We start from the raw sequence: 10,771 nt of genomic DNA on the forward strand, positions 1-10,771 counted from the left end.
TAAAATAGAGTGGGTCTATTTCTGGGGGCTCTAGTGAGCTGTTTCCCAACCTGTTGTTGAACAAGATCATCTTCAGGATGGTCCTCAAAATTCTATTTATCCAGCATTTCAGTTTGCCCGAAGTGGGCTCCCACATTATATTTGCTTGTCTCTACCCTTCGTGTCCAGCCGAGTAGTTTCATTCTCAGGTTGCTTTCGTGGCTTCCCTTGATGTGGCACTAGCCTATATTCCCATCCTAATCCCCCACTATTCCTTGTGGTAGGCAGCTTCTGAGATGAAGCTCAATGAACCTCACCTGATATTCATACTCATTTGTAATCCCCTTTCCTTGAATATGGGTTGGACCTACTGATGTGCTTCTATTCAGCAAAAGTGACGGTATGTTACTTCTAAGATTAAGTTACAAAAAGTCTCTGGCTTCCGTCTTGTTCTCTCTTGCTCTCTCCCTCATTTGCTTTGAGGGAAACCAGCTGCCATCTTGTGAACTGTCCTACAGAGATGCCCACAGGGCAAGGAACTAACGTCTCTGGCAACAGCCCAGGGAGGCCTGCCAAGAGTCACAAGAGTAAGCATTGAAGCTGGTCATGCCCAGCTGAACCTTGAGATGACTGCAGTCCCAGCTAATACGTTAGTGAGAGGACCCAGCTAAGCCCAGCCTGGATTCCTGACCCACAGAAATAAGTGATAATAAATGTTTGTTGTTTTATGCCACTAAGTTTTGCAGTAGTTTATTACTCGGCCATTGATAACTAATACATTCCCCTTCTTATACCCTGTGCGTTTGCCACTGTTCTCGAACCATTTCCCATATCCCATTCAAACTTTACCCACTGCTTGGAATATTCTTCATACCTCCTCTTCCCTGCTATCACCATGTATCTAAACTCTTATCTTTCGTTTGAGGCCCACATTAAATGCCAGACCTTTCATTAATTTCTCTTTATTTGATGCTCCCATTTGCAACTGATCTCATTCTATTCAATACTTTGAATGTAGTGCTTTATAAGTATCTTTGTGTGGCACTTCTTTTCGTGTTGTCTATGTACTAGATTTTCTGTTAATATCTTTTAGGGTGGAATCTGGCTAATCACAACGGACCTAGTCACTTGTAAAAAGAAGGTACTTTTTGAGTATTTGGATGAATGAAATACATTGAAGTACCTACCACTACCTGAATTATATTTATTTCTCTGTTTACTGTTTGTCTCCCTCACTAGAATGTAAGTTCCATGAAGGCAGAGGTTTAATCTGCTTTGATCACTGTTAGCTCCAGGACCTACAACAGTACCTGGTAATACATTTTTCTTGAATGAATAAATGTAGGAGTAAACAGTAGAAAGCATATTATCTAATATGTCTAAACGGCATCTATCTCATTCCTTACTGGTCAAAGCAGAACTCTTTTTTTTTTTTTGCGGTACGCGGGCCTCTCACTGTTGTGGCCTCTCCCGTTGCGGAGCACAGGTTCCGGACGCGCAGGCTCAGCGGCCATGGCTCACGGGCCCAGCCGCTCCGCGGCATGTGGGATCTTCCCGGACCGGGGCATGAACCCGTGTCCCCTGCATCGGCAGGCGGACTCTCAACCACTGCGCCACCAGGGAAGCCCAAAGCAGAACTCTTGACTTCCCTAGCAAAACTGTTCCTCTCCTAATTCTTTACAATTTAGAAGTATAACACTACCATTCATGAGGGAGCCCTCCTTTTCCTCAAATACCCAATCCATCAGCAAGTCTTGAGGGTTCTGCCTCCAAATATATTCAGAATCTTGCCATCTCCACTACTCGGGTCCTAGTCCAAGCGGCCATCACCTCTCTCCTGGATCACTGCAAACGCCACAGCCTAACTCATCTCTGGGCTTCCGTTCTTGGTGTTCATTGTCTGCTCTCCACCTGGCAGAAAGTAAGATCTTCTCAGAACGTAAATGAAATCCCTTGCTTAAAAGGATAAATTGTTAAAGCCCTCAGTGGCTTCTAATTGCAACCAGAATGAAGTCCATATTCCTCACTCACCATGGCCTTTCCTGGTTGTGCCCTTGCCTACCTCCTCAGCCTTGTCTCCTGCCACTCTTTTCCTTTTCTTTTCTTTCTTTCTTTTTTTTTTTTGTTGCATCATTCTGTCTTCTTTTAAAATTAATTTTTATTGGGGTACAGTTGACTTATACTGTTCCTTTTCACTATGTATTAGCCACAATGATTTTCTTTCTGTCCCTGAAATACTCTTAAGTTATTCCCTTTTTAGGGCACTGTACTGGCTGTTTCTTCCACCTGGAAATCTCCTTGCCTCTATGTTTGGGTAGCATCACTTAGGTCTGTTTAAATATCACTCCTGAAAAAAAAAAAAATCTTCTGGACTTCCCTGGTGGCGCAGTGGTTAAGAATCAGCCTGCCAACGCCGGAGACACGGGTTCGAGCCCTGGTTCGGGAAGATCCCACATGCCGTGGAGCAACTAAGCCCATGTGCCACAACTACTGAGCCTGTGCTCTAGAGCCCTCAAGCCACAACTACTGAAGCCTGCGAGCCACAACTACTGAAGCCCGTGTGCCTAGAGCCCATGCTCCACAACAAGAGAAGCCACCGCAATGAGAAGCCCGTGCACCGCAATGTAGAGTAGCCCCCGCTCACCGCAACTAGAGAAAGCCCACATGCAGCAACCAAGACCCAATGCAGCCAAAAATAAATAAATAAATTTATTTAAAAATTAAAAAAAAGAGATTATTCTAACTTATAAAAAAAAGTCTTCCTTGACCATCCTAGCAAAAGTTGCCCCTTGCATGCAATCTCCATTTCCTCATTGTCGTATTTTAGTTTTTGTATTTTTTCATGGTATAAGAACAGATTATTTCATTATTTGTTTATTTGCCTATGATTTCTTCTCCCTTCCTGCATTTTCCCTCTCAAACTCCTTTCTGGAGACAAGGATAAGTAAGGATAAGTCTTTTGGTTTGCTCATCGTTGAATCATCAGTGCCTAGAACAGTGCCTCATACACTGAAGGAGTTCAATAGTGTTGATTGAATTAGCACATTTAACTTTATCCGTCAGTGCCTAGCACATAATAAATGTCTGTTGCAATGACTTGATGGTGGAAAGGGACAGAGTTTTCCTTGAGGCCAGTCTTCTGTAAGCCACAAGCATGAGAACTGATTTCAAGAATTGCTTTCTAATGGCTTCATTTTACCTAATTAATATGACTTTTTGCAATGTACACATTTTGACATTCTTGTCCAGACAGTGTTATTGAAAATTCAAGTATGGACACTGGCATTATGGAAGAATAGTGAACTCCCACCCCCGCCCCCCATTTCCCTTCAGCTCAGATGCCTCCCTTTATTCCAATGACTTCCATATTTTCTTAGCATCTCTCCCAGGTTCCTCAATAAATTCCTTTCTTTTTTTTCTTATCATATTTTATATTTTATTCTTGAGATTATGCTTAGTAGGGGCTCAACAAATGAAGGGCTATATTTTATCTTTGTTAAGACAGCTCCTAAGCCCCAAGCAATAGTAGTAACTCTGAGCACCCAGGTGACTTTGGCATGTTTTTCTGGTATTGAAGGATACTCTACTAGGTAGCAGTTGCTGTGTAAAAATTATTCCAAAACTCAGTGGCTGAAACACTCAAAGTTTGTATGAATCAGAAATTCGAGAGCAATTCAATTGTGTGTTTTAGCTTGGAGTCTTTTATGAGGTTGTAGCCATATGATAACTATTTCTGTAGTTATCTGATGGCCTAAGGTTGGAAGATCTGTTTCTAAGGTCACTTACTCACATGCTGGCAAGTTGGTACTGGCCAGTTGATTTTTCTCCAAGAAGGTTTCTCCACAAGCCTGACTGAGTGTCCTCATGACATGGTAGGTGGCTGATTCCAAAGCAAGCGATCCAAGAGAGATCAAGGCAATGCCTTTGTAAACTAGACTTGGAAATCATATTTTATATCTCCGCCATATTCTACTAGTCACAAAAGCAAGCCCCGATCCAAAGTACAAGGGGATTATACAAAGATGTGACTACCAGAAGGTGAGGATCGTTGGGGCCTTCTGGAGGCTAGCTACCACAGAGAGGTTGTCAAGTAGCTGAAGAGTTTTTATTGCAAGAAACACAATATGCAATTATAAGTGGCTTAAATAATGACACTTACTATCTCGTATAATAGGAAGTCTACAGATAGGGCAGTCCTAGGGTTAATTCTTTTCGGCCTCTAGTCCTAGGCCTTTTAATCTCCTCAAAGATTAAGAGCTCACCGTCTTTTCATTCTGTCATCTTCAGCATGCTGGAGCTATTGCCTGTCATGGTCACGCGTTGGCTGCAGTGGTTTCAGGGCTCATGTGCAGACAGGGCCACATCCACTGAAAAAGAAAGAAGTATCAATTCTGTGAGTCAATTTTATTAAGAGAGATGATATTTCCGGGAAGTACTGCTGTGGATGTCTCTGATCCTACTGGCATGGTAACATAGTCATGCAAAAAAACCACTTTTTATTATGAATCCATACGTTCACAAGCATTAACGTTTTGTGAGTGCATACCTCGCCACTCATTGAAAAAGAAAATTATGGTGTGCACAGAAACTCAACCTTAAAAAAATTTAGCAATATTTAGATAGCTTTACAGACATTTTAGTATAAACATATTTATGTCAGGACTGTAGAACTTCCTAGAGTATCAGTACTCTGTTTATCTCATCTCCTCGCCAAATAAAGGGGGAATAAATGACTTGATTAAAGACCTTTTTGTGGTTTTTACCCAATGGCATTTTCCTGTAACCCTGGAATGGTCCATTTTGGTAGGTGTGGTATATACTAATGAATATGAATGAAAACAGTGTCAGAAAGATGATGGATTTTTTTAAATTGACCATGGTTCTTTCACTGGGTAAACTGACACCTGCTAATTAGCAGTAAGCGACTTTAAAATTTCAGACTCATAATTTTCCAAAATAGAGCGATTTAAAAATACTTTTATTTTTACGCTTAATTGTTAACAGTCTGTTTTCTTGTCCAGAGAAAAATGACAGCGACTGAATGATGTGTTCTACTCAAAGCATTCTTAAGCCAACATGGACTTATATTCCTGGCCTTCAGTCAGTTTCCGTATCTTTCTTTGCCCAGAGCTAAGATACTGAAATAAGGATTTACTAAAATTAACATACCTGCAATTCTGGTTCTTAGCTGGAAAGCATTTTAATATCTGGGCTTGGTTCCGGGATCTTTATTCAGGTAAAACTCCCACTGTTTTGGACGAAATCTTTGGTACCTGGTGTCCGATTAAGACGCCTGCGTCCACCTCCAACTAACCTCATCGTGAGACACCTGGTGCCGAAGCCACTTCTCAACCCCCCTCCCCATTCAGCGACACCCATCCGAAAGGACAGTCCAAGAGCCCACCAGTCGAGGAAACTGTGAAATGTTTGCTTTCTTGAAGCGATCCACGCACATTAACACGCCCCTTTTGAGTGAAATATCGTCATTGTGTAACCATTTGTCACCCCTGGGTGGGTGAGGGCAACAAACTCCCCAAAGTTGCTGTCTCAGGAATACATTTTATTCGTGGCTGGAAAAACGAAGTGGGGAATGTTACGGGGTAGGGAAAACAACTTGTTTATTTTCCTGGTGGTAAGCGGGGTAAGTAAACTATTTACAATAGGGCCGAGTACACGATGTGTTCGAACGACGAGGCAATGCAGGGCGTTAAATGAGTAGAAGGCAAGACTCCCACTGGAACCATCTCCTTCCTTTGTCTTCCACCCCCACCCCCAAGAGGTATGGGGGGGACCCGTGTCACGCGGATCGGAGGTGGCGGGGCCGAGGGGGCTGCGGCGCCCCAGAGGCGAAGGCGAAGGCGCCAGGACGCCGCTCCTCGCCTCTCAGAATGCCATCCGGGTACACACAAGGTCGGGGGCAAGACCGCACGGCGGCTCGGAGCTCCAAGGAGGGTCGCTAAGGAAGTGAGGGCTGCCGGCCGGAGGGCCAGCGGCGCGGGCGGCGCCAGCCTAGGCGGCGGCGGCGGGCGGGGCGTGCGCAGCGCCGCTCCCGGGGAGAAAGGAACCTCCACAGCGGCGGCCCGGGCTGCGGCCGGAAGGCCGTGGACCGGGAAGGGGGTGGGGGTGGGGGTGGGGCAGAGGGGAGAGAGGCGGGGCCTGGGGCGCGCAGCCCCAGTAGGTTTGCGAAAATTTTCCACTAGGGCTCCGAGCGCCAGTGCCGCCGAGGCGCAGCCCGCCCCTGCGCACCCGGGGCCACGTGACGGTGACTCAGCAGGCGCCGCCTCCCGGACCCCGGGCGGGGTAGCGGAGGGGAGAGGAGGGGAACCGGGGAGGGGAAGGCGGGGGGAGGAGAAGAGTGAAGTGATGGGGGAGGCCGGGGAGTCCAGGAGAGAGGAGACTAGTGGTGCGGAGACGCGAGCCTTTATCTCGGCCCCCCCAATGCCCCCTTGGTCCAGCTCCGTCAGCTGGGAGGCTGCCAAGTGCGCCAGCCAGGCTCGCACCGGGCGCGCCCAGCCCACGCCTGCGACCTGGAAAACCTACACTGCTCTAAACATCAGGGCTCTTCTCGGGGTCCTTTGAGGGAAGCCGCAGGGGGCCTCGAGGCCCTGCGGAGTTTTCACAGACTCGCCTGGCCGCGTGGGAATGCCCTGCTGGGGAGATTGCAGTCTGGGAAGCGATCACGCCCTGTTGGCAGCTGTCGGTGCCTGTGTACGTGGCTCTTGCCGTGGGGTACTGTGGCTGTGAAAGCGTGCACCGGAGGGAGGGACGAAAGGGTGAGAGGCCTTGACCCATCCCTTGTGCCCGGGGAGTCCCAGAGACACTGGTATTTGTCAGATGAAACTCCCGGACCTACGAGGAAATCCTCGAGGTTTCGGTGAACGTGGGATTTGTTGTGCAGCAGGTTCCAGATGGTTCCCCGTTAAGACTTTTGGAAATCGAAATCGGCGAAGATTTCCTCTGATTCTTCCATTGCGTTGAGTAGACATTACACAGACACCCCGCCCCTATCTCTGCTCTTATAAGGAAACATTTGTTCCAGAAGTATTCCAACTGCTTCATCTCCAGTGTTTTTTTAAGTTCTTTCTAGTGATTGTGACCGTTTCCTTTTCCTCAAGTCGCTCCATCAAAGTCTTGGAAGCAAATTAAAAAAAAAAAAAAATACTAGCCCGAATTAGGAAGTTAAGATCTTTGTTTACCGACTGCTTTGCCTGGGAAGACAGCGTTATGGATTTGCTCTTTTCAGGTTTCCTCACAGTCTGTTCTGGGGGCTTTTTTCTCTCACTCCCACCTTGAGGCAAAAGTACAGACTGGGGACTTGCCGGATGTCCCTTTTTTTCCACACCAGTTTTAACTTTCCCACCAGAACTGTGTGTATTGTTTTCTCGTAGGTTTCTGCAATTAGAATTATTGTAATTAATAAGAATAGCTGATGTCCTTGTAGTACTTGGGGCGGGCACTATTTCAGTTGTTTATAAATGTGCGATTATTTAATTCATCCACTGTGTGAAGTAGGAGCTGTTATTGTCCCGTTATCCAGCTTAACTTCATTCCTTAGAGATACAGAAATTGAGGCACAGTCGAGTTAGATAACAAGTCCCCTCCAGCTTGTAAGTGAAAGAACTGTAATTTGAACCCAAACTGTCCGAGGTAAATCCCACGTTGTGGTCACAATGCTATAGAAATTCCCTACTAACAAGCATAATTGCATTGAAATATTAAATTTACATTTCGTTGGGGATTTTTTTCCTTTTACTTATTTAGCCTTCCTGAAGTTTATTTCGGAGAAATGTCTAAATTTAGTTTGGATAGAAAATCACACATAATTTAAAAAAGAAACTCTTAAGAAGAAACCATGCATTCCAGGGCAGTATTACATTTTTCTTGCATGGAAGATTATTGAAATATTTGACCTGGGAACTTATTTTCCTTAGGAGAAACGTCTCCACATATACCTTGAGTGCCTAGGACATGGTAAGCCCTCCAGGAAAATGATGAAGCTGTTCAATCATCAGTTTGAATAATATATATCGATTGAAATGTACTCAAGAAGTGAACACCCTTGAAATGGTCGATGGCATAATGCCCAATGAAAAGGAAATTTCCACAAAGAAATATAAATATTAGGTGGATTCAATAGGGAAGATACTCCAGGTTTTTTCTTTTTTTTCTTCCTGGAACCTTCTTTTCTGCTCTTGAAGCCTTCCCTGAGCCTCCAAGACTGGGTTAGAAGCCTCTTCTGTGTGCTCCTGTGGCACCTAGAATCTATGCCTGCAGTGGTACATTGTATTCTCATTGCTTGCTCACCTGACTCTACTTCCTAGAAGATTCTTAAGTTTCCGGAAGGGCATTCTGTCTTTCTCAGCAGTGTGTCACCAGAGCTCAGCACAGTTGTTTGTCCTAAAATAGGAGCTTAGCAAGCAATACTAGTTAAAAGGATGAGTTTACTGGTCAGCCTTGTCTTGTTAGGATGTACTGAGTTGGGATTTAACAGAAACTGTGAGACCAGTGTACCCACTGGGACATAGTCTCTGTCCAAACTCCTCCCACTTTCCTCCTTTCTTATATTTCCTTGTTTTCTTTCTCTTTCTTCCTATCTATCTATCTATCTTTCTTTCTTTCTTTACCACTAGATATAAACTACCCGGTCAGGGATATATATTTTGAGTATGGGTATATATCCCATTGTCCAACTTGTTATTTTGCACATAATAGTTTTTTGATGTTTATTAAATAAGAGCAAAAACAACCTCTGAAAAATTTTGTCAGGTTAGCTTACTTTATTTCTGCACCCAATTAATAAATAACCACAGTCTTAATCCTGACCTCACAATTTGGGGTCTTTAGAATGATAGAATCATAGGATTTTTTCTTACAGCTGAGGGGAACTTGATAACTCTCTAAGACAGCCAGTAGCCACAAGAGGCTATTTAAATTTAAATTGATTAAAATTAAATTAAAAATTTAGTTACTCAGTAGCATTAGGTACATTTCAGGGGCTCAACAGCCACATGTGACGAGTGGCTCCTCTATTGGGCATATATTTTCATTATTGCAGAAAGTACTATTGGACAGAGCTGATGGTTACCAAAAATAGGTAAAAGGGCATAGTTTTATTAACTTAAATATATTTCTATTACTAAAAAATATTTCAGATTGCATATTACATACAAAGAACAACACATTCCTGTTTCAGATGTGTGTTATTTCACATAAACATTTTTTTCTTAACAGTTGTATTTAATGCACATTTAAACATATTCAGAAGAACGGATGGTTCAAAAGGATTCCTCTTTGTATTCCCCTAACATGACTATTCACCCCAATTGATCCTTTGTGACTCTTAATTTTTTTCAGCTTAAAAATACTTTAATCGACTTGAGTCACTGCACAAGTTTGACATTCATTAGATTCGGCTGTGCATTTTAAGCTCGCATGACTGAGAAACTAAAATACTCAGTAATGTTGGTAAAGGACAAATGCCAGATACTTTTGGACTGACCGAATATATATTTAATGACATCACACATGCCATACGGACAGTTCTCAATTTACAAACACTATTCTGAAGCAGCACAAATATAAAACATACGGGTGTACCTTCCTTAAACTCCTCCTTAGAACAGTATCGCCAAGGTAGCCATTGTACAAAAAATTTGTCAAATAAATAAATAAACAAACAAATAAATAAATCTTGGAATTTTTAGAGAATGGATAGCTTGAGTTGTGGAGGCAATAAAGACGCTGTGAAAAACCCTGGGGAATTAATAGAGGTTAATTCCACAGTAAAGCAGATTTGCTTAAGTGGTAACCCCCTAACAAAAATAGCCTAGCTCCACCTTTCTCCATCAGGCCCCGCCCCTCCTGGCCGAGTCTCTCTCCCCCTCCCCGAGTCTTTCACAGTTCTCCAATTTCATTTGTAATCCAGTTTCGGTTCTGGAGTTCAAAGTTTTGTGGCCTCACTTCTCTGAGCCTCAGTTTCCAGAACTATACAATAGGAATAATCACATGCTGATTGTCAAGAATTAAAGGAATATTTATGTGAAAATACTTTATAGATTAGAAAATTAATACAGAAACAAGGGACTGTGATTGTATACTTAATAAAACTCAACCCTGACGCCCGCCCCAAGGTTAAAGGGCCCTCAGAACGTGCTCATGATCGGCCTCTGATCGGAATCTGATCAGTTCATCAGAATGTTGAGGCCAGTTGATGGCTTGAAGGTTCTGGGAGTTGCGGGGTGGCGTTCTGGGAAGTGGAAGAAAGATTTAAGAAAGGAGATGGAAGGCTGTGAAAGAAAATAGTTCAAATTTGGCAAGAGTTTGCATAAATATCACCTTTTCCTTTAAGGAATGAATGTAATTGCCTGCATTTTCTCTCTACTTCCTTCTGTTTCATTGATTATTCCTGAGGCTAAAGTTTCTACTTTACATTCTACTTCATCTGACATAGCGTGTTTTTAAAAACTTAGAGTTGCTTACTTTGATTTTCCAGTTGTCTTTTGCTGATGGAGCGTCTGTGAACGGCAAATTCAAAGGATAACTGGCTGCCATAGCACAGGGGTAGGAAAGTGGTAGTTGTGGTCCTTGGGGAAGGCCTCGGCAGCTAAGCCTTTAACTCCTGGAGAAGCAGTGCCAGTCACAGCTACTTGCTGCCCTAGGGCAGAAGCGGCAGTAGTTAGAGCAGAGCAAATCAAACCAAACCAAGCAAAACCAAACAAGTAAAAATGGTGGTGGTGGGAGAGCGAGGGAGAGAGAGAGAGAGAGAGAGAGAGAGAGAGAGAGAGAGAGAGAG

This window comes from Monodon monoceros, unplaced genomic scaffold (assembly GCF_005190385.1).
Source record: "Monodon monoceros isolate NGI ecotype Baffin Bay Population unplaced genomic scaffold, NGI_Narwhal_1 Super_Scaffold_6, whole genome shotgun sequence".
Taxonomy (NCBI): domain Eukaryota; kingdom Metazoa; phylum Chordata; class Mammalia; order Artiodactyla; family Monodontidae; genus Monodon; species Monodon monoceros.